The sequence below is a fragment of the Gymnoscopelus microlampas genome (genome assembly GCF_963454915.1).
Source record: "Gymnoscopelus microlampas genome assembly, chromosome: 19".
Taxonomy (NCBI): Eukaryota; Metazoa; Chordata; class Actinopteri; order Myctophiformes; family Myctophidae; genus Gymnoscopelus; species Gymnoscopelus microlampas.
This window is the reverse complement of record NC_139956.1, coordinates 30,100,452-30,112,447: the sequence shown is the minus strand read 5'-3', so window position 1 is coordinate 30,112,447 and position 11,996 is coordinate 30,100,452.

Genomic DNA, 11,996 nt, shown 5'->3' with positions numbered 1-11,996 from the left:
ACGCTCTCTCGGTCGAGACGGTCCTCCGCCCTCTCTGTTCACCGCCCCCTCGAACGGCGTTGCCATGTTTTGTGAGACAAATATGCCCAAAATGAACTTTTTCGTGCCAAGGAGGACGAGGACCCCCACCTGAAAATATGTTGTGCAAGGGACCCCCAGAAGCAAAAATTTGTGTTAAAAATGTTCGCCTTTAAAACATTTTTTTTAAAAGATTTGCACACATTTTAAATATCTTTCCAAAAAAAAGTTGATCTACAAGCTCATGAGTGCCGCATTATGAACTTGTAAATCTTCTATTTTTGAATAGCCAAATTAGAAAACTTGGATAAAAGGTTAAAATGATTGTGAGTGACACTTTATTCAAAGATTTTGCTGGGGACCCCCTGGTACCCCCCCAAAGACCCCTGGCTGGGGATCCCCCCGGGACCCCACTTTGAGAACCAATGCAATGAACTAGGCGACGCGTTGTGAGCTTGTAGATCTGCTATTTTGAAAAACACTTGCAATAAAATGCGGAATATTTGGATTTGGAATATGTTTTTGAAACATTCTAACAACACAAATGCTCCCTCGCACAAAAAAAAATCATGAAAATATTTGAGAACCACCGGTTTAAATAATCATTAAGATTTTTGGAAGCAAGCCTAAATAAGCGAGTACACATTAGAAACAAGCCCAAAAAAATAAACGCAACCACAAGAAACAGAAAAACAAGCCCAAAGTCGCTTATAATAAGCGGACATGGCAACACTGTTCACCGCCCCCTCGAACGCAGCTCGAACGGTGCGGAAATACCCAAATGACGCGCGTTAAAGGAACAGTGTGGGAGGGGAGGCGATACACATAGCTGCTGTCTGACCAGTAGTGGTGGAAAGTAAATAAGTACATTTACTTAAATACTGTCTGTACTTGAGTACAATTTTGAGGTATTTCTTTTTTTGTTTTACTTTACTTAAGTTTTTCCAATTTTCAGTAGCCTACTTTTACAAAGTTACTAGTTACTTTGTAGATTTTGATTATTATTACAAATATAGCAGATCTACAAGCTCGCAATGCGTCATGCAATGCATTGTGACCTTGTAGATCTGCTATTTTCAAAAGATTTTCATACATTTATTCATTTGAAAACGTGTTAAATGGGACATTCTGCATAATGAGTAACCTACTTTATGCTTTTGGCACTTTAAGTACATTTTGATACCAACACTTTTGTACTTTAAATCAAAATACCCAACTGACACTTGTTAAAGGAACAGTGTGGGAGGAGAGGCAATGAACATAGCTGCTGACAGTAGTCATCACATTAATGTACCCCTGTCACTCAGAATGTGTTCCCTTCCCAGTGGCCCCTGCATATCTGTCAAGGAAGTTTAATCATGGTTTCTGTTTTTCATTTTCTCAGTTGCACATAATAGTGTCGTACGAGGCGTAACAAAAACCCAGCTCCCGTGGGATTGTTGTGCAGATCTTGGTTCTATAGAGTCCAAACTGTGAGAAATTGATGGGGTAAACATTTTCGGACATCTATTTTGGGACCTCCCAGAACAGTAGGCACGCCAGCCAGTTAATGTCAGATTTTCATAATATTAGAGTTGTTTTGTATGTTTTAAAGCATTGATTTAATACACTTTTAAAGTAGCCAGAGGAATCTTTTCTGACTTTTGGTTGGGGTCTTTCCTCACCTGGGTCACCCCAGACTGACCCCTGTGCCTATCTAATCTCAGTACTCATTACATGCCTCGCTCCTGCTCCAGAACAACATCAAATTAGATCATAATTTGATTTGTAACTGGGCTCTGAAAACAAAAATGAATAGTAGCTAATAGTCCATTTGACGCTCCCATGTGTTCAATAGGCTCTATTCACAGCAGCCATATTATGAAGAAATTCACAGGTGTTACCAATGATACTAATGAAGGCTCTGTTCCATTCTGGTCAAACAGAGTCAGGGTGCTGATATTGTGAATGTTGGCTCGACTGGAAACACTCTGTTACACCAGTGGGTCTAAAGTTGGGGTCCAGGGACCCTCATGGGCTTCCAAATGGCCCCTTACGGGTGTGTGACTCTGAGAGTGTACAGATGGAACCAAATGGACCCGTATGGGTCCATTTGGTTCCATTTGTACACTCTCCGAGTTATGGGGGTCGTGGCAACCACTGTGCTACACTAAATGGAACAGAGCCTTCATTAGTATCATTGGTAACACCTGTGAAGGAAGTGATAATATGGCTGCTGTGCATAGAGCCTATACCAAACCCAGATGTTAAGTGAACATCGATAGATATATGGTGAATACACCTCACTCACACCTCTTTCTCTCAACAGCCACTGGCTGTTACATATGGATGTTTGTCTGAGTTTTAGCACCAGCTGTTGGACACAAAGTGCAAGTGCAAGTTCCCCATCATTTTTTGCCTGCAGATTATAGGCCTATTAACAGGCTATTTTATTACATGAGGTAGGATATGTTTTAGCGCATGGGTTCAGGTTAAACCTGAAGACCCATTGAGGGTTGAAACGTCGTAACTAATAAAGTATGAGAAGTATTAAAGTTCTGTTCTTTCTATAACCAACTTGATATAAGAATTCACTGAGGATGCAGGATGTTGAGGTCACTGCAGGTCAGACTAGTGATCAGGATTATAGACCTGTTGCACTAACATCAATAATGATGAAACTTATGGAAAGACTGATACTGAACATGATCCTGCCAGCTGTCAGGTCACAGCTGGACCCGTATCAGTTTGCCTACAGGGCCAAGAGGGGGACAGAGGATGCTGTGGCATGCCTCCTTCATCCCCTGCTCCAACACCTGGATTCATCAAAGGACAATTGTGCCTCTATTCTTTTTGTTGACTTTAGTTCTGCCTTTAACACCATTCAACGCCATCACATGATCAAGAAACTGCATCACCTCAGCATCCCTCCACTCCTCATCCACTGGATTCAATTTTTTTGAGTAATAGACCACAAACAGTTAAAGTAGGCTCATCATTTTCATCAACTGTCATTACCAACACAGGTGCCCCTCAGGGCTGTGTTCTCAGCCCTTTCCTCTACACATTATACACAAATGACTGTCTCAGCCCTTCACCCACCAACATCACATACTTTAAATACTCTGATGACACTGCCATTCTTGGACTGCTCCATGACAATAACTCTATTACGGACTTCCATAACACCATTTCTCATTTCACACAGTGGTGCACTGACAACTACTTAGAGTTGAATGTGGACAAAACAAAATAACTGGTCATTAACACAACCCAAACTGGACTCAACCCACTCCTCATTCATGGTAAAACAGTAGAACATATCTTGGACTCACTCTGGACAACAGACTTAGGTTTGATCAACACATTACATCTATCCATAAACGTTTTCAGCAAAGACTTCATGTAATCCGCAAGTTAAGATCATTATCTGTTGCCCCTCATCTTCTGCTATTACTGTACAAAAGCATCATTCAACCCGTTTTGTTGTATTGTTCCGCATGTTTGTCCATGCCTAACAGAAACAAACTTTACATTATCACCCGTATTGCCTCCAAAATCATCAGACTTCCCATACCCACACTTGCTGATATGAACAATAACACACTTAGCACTTTCGATAACAAATGATACTGATCATCCCCTGTATCGCTACTTCGACCTCATGCCATCTGGTCGGAGATACAGAACCTTAAAGTGGAAAAAGGTTTGTTTTAGCAGGAGTTTTGTCCCCTCAGCCATCGCGGCATTGAACCAACTGCCCCATCCTTAGGAGGGTTTTCTGTGTACAGTGGGGACCTCATGTTTTTGTCTTTGTGATATGTTGTTTGTTTTTGTTGTTATGTTATGTTGTTTTTGTTGTTTTAACGAACAGACCTGTGAAGATAATTTTCCCCTTGGGGACAATAAACATTATTATTATTATTTAGATTATAATAGGAAATTGAAGGTCGGGTGTCGGGCCAATGGGGCCAGTGTCCAAGGGACAAGGCCCCCCTGTGTACATTACACTAAATATATATTAAATATATAACACTTCAGCCTACAGTACAAGTCCTCTGCTATAGTATATAGCAGCCTGCCCTGAGTCGACTTTTTGAAATGCAAATGAATATCATATAAATAGTTAAAGACTGTAAACCCTGTATAATCTTTGCAGAGAAAATATTTGCACATCCTAAACGTTGATAATTTCCCCATGGGCCTCCTTGAGTTTCATTCCATCCCTGTGGACAGAGACTTACTGTAACTGAGTAACAAAGTTCACAAAAATGCTAATAAACAGCTTCACTTTGGGAAAAGTGAAAAATCTGCTTCCTCAGTCCCTGCAATGAGCTCGTTCAGATGGATTGGTCAACCCACTGAGGAGACACATATTTGAGACAGAACTGTTTTTGCCATTTTGTAGGATTTCTAATATGTTGTGAAGTATTAAAGACAATGTAAAACATATACTGAACTATACATTTACATTCACACTTACGTTTACATATTTTGTAATATATATATATATATATATATACTGTATATATATATATATATATATATATTTATTTTTCTTTTCTGAAATGTATTTGTTAGCAAAAAGGCTTTGATACATGCACCCATGTGGATTAACATGGGTTCGTATACTAGTGCAGGGGTTTTCAACTGATTATGAACCAGGGACCACCACCCTGACTAAGAATCAACTTGGGGACCACTGTTGTGTTGGGAGGGGGGATATGGGCGTGGTGTGGGGGGAAAAGCTTGAAATTAAACTGGTAAAAGTGCTCCTCGGAGCACAAGTCTCCGCCAGGTCAGGTAGGTTATTATGGCCTCCTGGTGGCGCTATAATTGGCCAATGTGAAAAGGGTGCCATTTCTTCTTAGGCCTTGCACGGCAATCGGACACTGCATTCATGATTTGAGGCATTTTGTTCCAAAAATGTGGTTTGCTAAATTAGACTTGCTGGTGGCGCTATAACAGGCCAATGTGAAAAGGGTGGCATTGCTTCCTCGGCCTAGTGGGAATGTGCGTGCAAAATGTCACGGAAATCGCACACTGCGTTCATGATTTGAGAATTTTTGTTCAAAACGGACCTATCCTGCAAACTTTGGAAGCCAATATTAGCCAAGTAGGATGGAATATGAAATATCAGACACATCCATCTTGATCACGTGACTATAGAGATACTGTGTACCGATTTGCGTGATTTTTGGACAGAATCTGAAGGAGTAAGAGCAAAAAAATTGTTTTACAAAACTCAGCCTCCTGGTGGCGCTCTAAAAGGCATATGTGGAAAATGCAGGGCAAAGGTTTTTCCTTGGCCTCTAGGGAGTGTACGTGCAAAGTTTCACGCAGATCGGTGCAGTTATAGCTAAATACGTGGCATGCTGCGTACATGATTTGAGGCATTTTGTTCAAAATGAACCATCCTGCAAACTTTTGAAGCCAATAGCCAATCAGGATGGAATATGGAATAATCGGACAGATTCGTTTTGATCACATGGCTATGGAGATGCGCGTGTTTTTTGGACAAAATCTGTAGGAGTAATATTTAAAAAATGTGTTTTGCAAAAGTTGGCCTCATGGTGGCGCTATGACAGGCTGATCTGAAAAATGTGGGGCAGAGGTTCTGCTGTGGCATTCAGGGAGTGTGCCCTTAACAGTCATTATTTAACTGAGATGTGGTCCAGAGCTAAAAGAAGATTGAGAACCACTGATCTATTCTTTTCCCTATTCTGTTCTCTTAACCTTCCATATTAAACTCATGTTAACTAACTTTATGTATGAGCGAGCATATGTGTCGATGAAATTAAATTTGTCCTTGAGCAAGACTCTTAACCCCTAATTGCTCACAGGTTCTCATTGGAAACAAGACCGCAAGGACTTTCATGAACGACCTGTTAAAAGGAATTATCCTTTATCCTTAGACATATGCGATTGATTATATTATATGGGCAGTGGGCACACTTTCCCTTGAAATTCTAACTTTTCTGTGGTTCTTGACGTCCGCATTTCCAGTAATTGGAACATTGACGCGTCATTCTAAGTTACCAGGTAATTTAATGCACCGTTTCTCAACTTGTGGTCCCTTGAGATTCTAACTCCCTTTTCTGTGGAAGTTCTTGACGTCCAACTTTCCAGTAATTGACAACATTGACGCGTCATTCTACGTCACCAGGTAATTTAGTGCACCGTTTCTCAACTAGTGGTCGATAAAAAAGTAAATATATATACAAATCTTCACTTTCCTACATTAAATGCATGGTTATTAGTCAGGGACCACATGCAATACCTTCACGGACTACCAGTGGTCCACGGACCACCAGTTGAAAACCCCTGGACTGTGTGTATAAACAGTTTTTCTTCGTCTTGTCAAGATATTTTATCCTCAAAGTACAAGATTTTGTATCTTTATTTATTGTTTTATTTTAATTTGTACAATACATCTTTCATTCAGCAAAAGACATAAGAATAAATCAAGCTTTTCACTCAGTGCTAGAAAGGGGAACTGTGTGTAACATCACTGCAAACTATAAGGCATACATAAATAAATGTGTGTGTGTGTGTGTGTGTGTGTGTGTGTGTGTGTGTGTGTGTGTGTGTGTGTGTGTGTGTGTGTGCGTGCGTGCGTGCGTGCGTGCGTGCGTGCGTGCGTGCGTGCGTGCGTGCGTGCGTGCGTGCGTGCGTGCGTGCGTGCGTGCGTGTGCGTGCGTGTGTGTTGTGGGGGGGGGTCATTACCATAACAAACTACATACAAAGTCAAATTATGTAAGGTAACCTTGTGTGTGTGTGTGTGTGTGTGTGTGTGTGTGTGTGTGTGTGTGTGTGTGTGTGTGTGTGTGTGTGCGTGCGTGCGTGCGTGCGTGCGTGCGTGCGTGTGTGTGCGTGCATGCGTGTGCTTCAGAGCTCCGTTTTATCCCTCTTCTCCCCTTTCTCCTCCTGGAAGACTGTTCCATCAGGCTGCTTCTTCCATGTCAGCTTGACGTCTCCACTCACCCCTCTCTGCTTCAGCTTCTCCTCCATCTGAGAGCAAAAGACAGTCTTGTTATTATCCTCAGAAATTACCCCTATGGTCATTTGATTCTGCTCAGCAGACATTACCCCTCTGGATTGATTGATTGAATACTTTATTAACAGTTTTTTTTGCAAATAGTGCACTGATAAGATTTTACAATGATGCTAAAAGGATAACGTAAAAAGCCCTAGGGGCTTGTTTCCATCGTAAGGATAAGGATAATTCCTTTAACAGGTCCGTTCATGAAAGTCCTTGCGGTCTTGTTTCCAATGAGGGCCTGTGAGCAATTAGGGGTTAAGAGTCTTGCTCGTTCAATTGGTCCTGTGTATTCAATGTATGCAGTATTTTTTTCTAAGGTATTAAAAGGATCTTAAAAGTCCTTAAATTGTTACTTCACTGTCATCTGGGGACCCCCCAAAAAATCATGTGGGGTCCCGACCCACAGGTTGAGAACCACTGGTCAAGTGACACTAACCTGCTTCAAGACGGCCTCCATCACAGCAGGATCATTCAGGTCCACCGTGGGGTCGTCTGGGGTCACCTTCAGTTTCAACACCTGCTTCGTCTCTCTGGGGACGACGGGGGACTCTGGTGACAGGGATTTGACATCAGCAAAAAATGAATCTTCTCAGTTGAAATATGAATATCAACCCATTAAGACCGGGAAAGTATGTGTGTCATTTTGGGATTTCTTTGACTATTCAAAAATAGTAGAGAGCTTGTAGATCTGCTATTTTTGAAAAATCGTGAAAATGTGTGCACATTTTTGAATATATCATTTTTTTAATCGAACATTTTTAACTCAAATCTTTGCTTCTGGGGGGGGGTCCCTAGCTGGAACGACATATTTTGAGATGGGGGGGGGGGGGGGGGGGCAAATACATATCATTTTGGGTGGTCCTTGACATGGGTTTGAGAAGCACTGATTAAAGCAACATAAGTAAAACAAAGAAAAATTAAAAGAAAACTAGGATTTGTATGACATTGACATCGACAAATGACATTTGTATGTCATTTGCAAATCATTTTGTGTTTAAAAATCGTATTGTGAACCTAGAGTCGTGATTCAAATCGTATTGTGAGTTGAGTGAATAGCTAGTCCCAACCCTACCTCCAGCCCAGTTCCTGTAAGCAGTCTGACGTGGTCCATAGAAACCAGGATCTGCCAGAGACCAGTGCCACCCCATGGTGTCTCCTCTCAGTCCCCCAGTCCAGTACCAGAACCCAACATTTGATGAGTTCATGATTGTTTTATGTTCCTCCATGCTGTTTATAGTGACCAGGTCAGTGTAGTTATCTCTACAGTAGCTCTGAGCTTCAGACCAGGTCTTTCTTTCATGAATATGGTGGTACACATGCACAGCACTCGAGGTGAGACCTGTAATATGTAAAGGGGGTGGGGGATATCAAATACAACAATGTTTTGTTAGTAGTAGTAGTAGTAAATTTGATTTCGGTCCATTTAAAAGAGCAGATATACATATACAGTTAAGTCCACTAATGCTAGTGGCACCGAAAAGGTGTGGCTGAAGCCGAGGCTTATTTTGTCTACCCTTTTTGAAAAGTTTAAAAAAAAAAGAAAACATAGTAACACAGTTTCAAATATTGGTTTAACTAAACTGAAAACATCGGACAAATTGAAATAATAATAATAATAATAATCTGAGCAAAATACCTTTGCCTACACTATTTGAAAAGTAACAAAAGTTTAAAAACAAAACACAGTTTCAAACACTGGTTTAACGAAACTGAAAGCATTGGATACTTAAAAAAGATCTAAGCAAGAGACTGTCCAAGAACAGAGAGCAGAGGGAAACAAGTCAAGTGTCACTAAATACAATATGTTTCTATGCGGAATTAATGATTAAAAAAAGCACAGAGCACAGGTCTACTCCAGGCCGGGTTGCCTACCCAGGGCTGTTATACCAGGGCTGTTTACATGCACACCCCCAGTAAGGATAATTTTGTAATTATTTTGTTTTATTATATTTCATTTTGGTTTCTTTATTGCTATTTATTTGCCCAATTGAACTTGGTGTTTTTTTAGATCATATTGTGACGGAAGTGCCAATTGTTTCACGTACACCGGAACACTATATATGGTTCCTCTCAAATTGAATGATTAGGTGGTTACACATCCGGTGGTTTGGTGTTTGTTGGCAGCACAGACTGTTGGCAGCGAGACCAACAGTCTGTGCGTCGCTGTTCTTCTGGTCAAATTCATGGGCATTCAAGGAACTTATTCCCTTTGGTTACGTGCAGCAGCCAGTAAGTTCGACTATCACTCCCTTCAGCCAAAAACTAGTCAGTTTAGTTCTTTCTCACTGTTGGGTGACGTGTGCCGTAAGAGTGCTCAATAAATCCACCAGTGGGAAAGAACTAAACTGTTTTTGGCTGAAGGGAGTAATACAACGCATTGTGAGCTTGTAGATCTGCTACTTTCAAAAGATTTTTATACATTTGAAAACTTGTGAAACGGGACATTCTGCATAATGAGTACTTTCTACTTTTGGTACTTTAAGTACATTTTGATACCAATACTTTGGTACTTTCACTCGAGTACATTTTGAATTCCAGACTTTTACTTGTAACAGAGTATTTCTACATTGCAGTATTGGTAGTGTAATTGTAACAGTAATTGTGAATGGCAACTCACCACTATAACAGATGAAGGGAAGAAGTGTCGTACAGGGCCAGTTGAACAATTTGTTTTGGTTCGCGCCAAGTTCACAATCTACTGCTATACAGTTGTAGGTGGAGGCTGTCGATGGATACCCCTTCCACCAGTGTCTGAATGAGGAGTCACTCCCATCAGACCATTTCCATTCGTCTCTGAACAGGCCGATCCAGACAGCAGTTCCGTCGGTGAGTGTCTCGATCTTCCGGTTCTCCGTCTGGTTCCTCACACTGGCCAGGTCTGTGTATTTTTCCTTGCAGTAGAGCTGAGCATCCAGCCACGTCTTGGAGGAATTTATCAGGAGGTAAAGAGCTTCGCCCTCTACCATGCCTGTCAAATAAAATGTATGTTTGTGTGAAATGTGAACAAGAACATACTTTGAGAACTTCCAAAAGAAAAAACAGGCAGTATTCATGCCTCGGGGACAGAGTACATTTAAGTTGCTCTATAATGTATTGTGATTGTAGAAATTAAAGGGATAGTTCACCCAAAAAAATTGTCACCCCATGGAGACTTGAATTCATGGATATTTTTTTGTTTTTGTCGCATTCCTAAGCCATTAATTTGCTGACCAGCAGGCAGTGGTTCCGGTAGGAGATACAAAGGAGACTCTTTGTGTCTCCTACTGGAACCGCTGCCGGTCATCAAATTATTGGTTTAGGAATGCGACAGAAACAAAAAAATATCCATGAATTCAAGTCTCCATGGGGTGACTAATCGATAGAACAAAAGTAATTTTGGGGGTGAACTATCCCTTTAAATGTAACATAAATTATGCTTATGGATTTCATTTTACAGCTGCAATCCGTAACTTTAATAACCCACCCCAGGATTATCCCACCCCAGCAAGGCGTTGTGAGCTTGTAGATCGGCTATTTTCGGCTAAATGGTCTGGTGCAGAGGGAAAAAAGAGAAGGCCAAGTAGGCTACAGAGCCAAAAGGTCAAGTTTGCAAAGTATTGAGGGTTTAAGTGGTTAAATGTCTGAAAATACACATTTAGTGTGAATCCAATACGAAGCGGGGGTCCCTGCTTCTTCTCTCTCTCTCAGCTAAGGGGTCCCCAGCCAGAAAAACATTGAAGACCCCTGCTCTACAGATTGATTAAAATAATGTTGTATTCATAAAAGATTGCAGCTTTAATAGAGAATAATAAAACGCCAGTCACTCACCACCATAGCAGAAGAAGGGCATTGTATTTGTACATGTGGTGGAGAACCAGAGACCTCCGCTGAGATGAACACAGTCATCACCAGCAACACTGTCGGGTTCTCCTGCAGCTGGGCATGGGACGATAATCGTTATTATCGTTTATCGTGATAAAAAAACGCTCACAATCCGATCTACAAGCCCACAACCGGCTTGTAGATCGGCTATTTTTGGCAAACGTTCCCCCAATAGGGATGCTGGGTGTTCAAGTGGTTAACAAAAGTGGCATTTTAAGTTTTAAGCACATTTTGATTATCGCGATAACATCGTTAATCGCAATAATTCTTCGAATAATCGATTCAAACTGGTGACAATTTAAATCGATTTAATAAAAAAATATCGCAATGCAAAACAAAGCGCGCGTAAAAAAAAGAGTTTTCAGTCATTTGCTACTGTATTGAAAAGAGGATAAGAGAAAACACAGTATTGTAAAAAATAATAATAATAAGGAGAACAAAATACTGGATTTGTGTAAGAGAATTGAATTGGTTTAACGAAACTGAAAGCATTGTATAATTCAAAAAGATCTAAACAAGAGACTGTCCATGAACAGAGAGCAGAAGGAAACATGTCAAGTTTCACTAAATACAATGTTATATGCTTCATCATACTATGTGGCTTTTTGACCACAGAATATGGGTCCAATTCTACACACAGGTGTACATTCGATGCTTCACCATACTCTGTGGCTAATTGGCCACAGAATATGGTTCTACGTGCAATGTAGAAATGCATCTGTTACAAGTAAAACGTCCTGTATTCAAAATTTACTTGAGTAAAAGTACAAAAGTATTGGCAACAAAATATACTTAAGGACTACAAGTAAAAGTACTCTTTATGCAGAATGTTCCCATTTCACAAGTTTCCAAATGTATAAAAAGCGGATCTACAAGCTCACAACGCGTCGCTTTGCTACGCTTTGTTGTGAGCTTGTAGATCAGCTATTTTCAAATAGCCAAAGTATAGATAGCGCTGAAGTGTTTAATGTACGTTTTGTAATAAGACTTCAAATCTACAAAGTCACTACAGTTTTCAAATAATTGTAGTGGAGTGAAAAGTACAATATTTGCCTGGAGTAAAAGTATTGAAAATTGGAAATACTCCAGTAAAGTA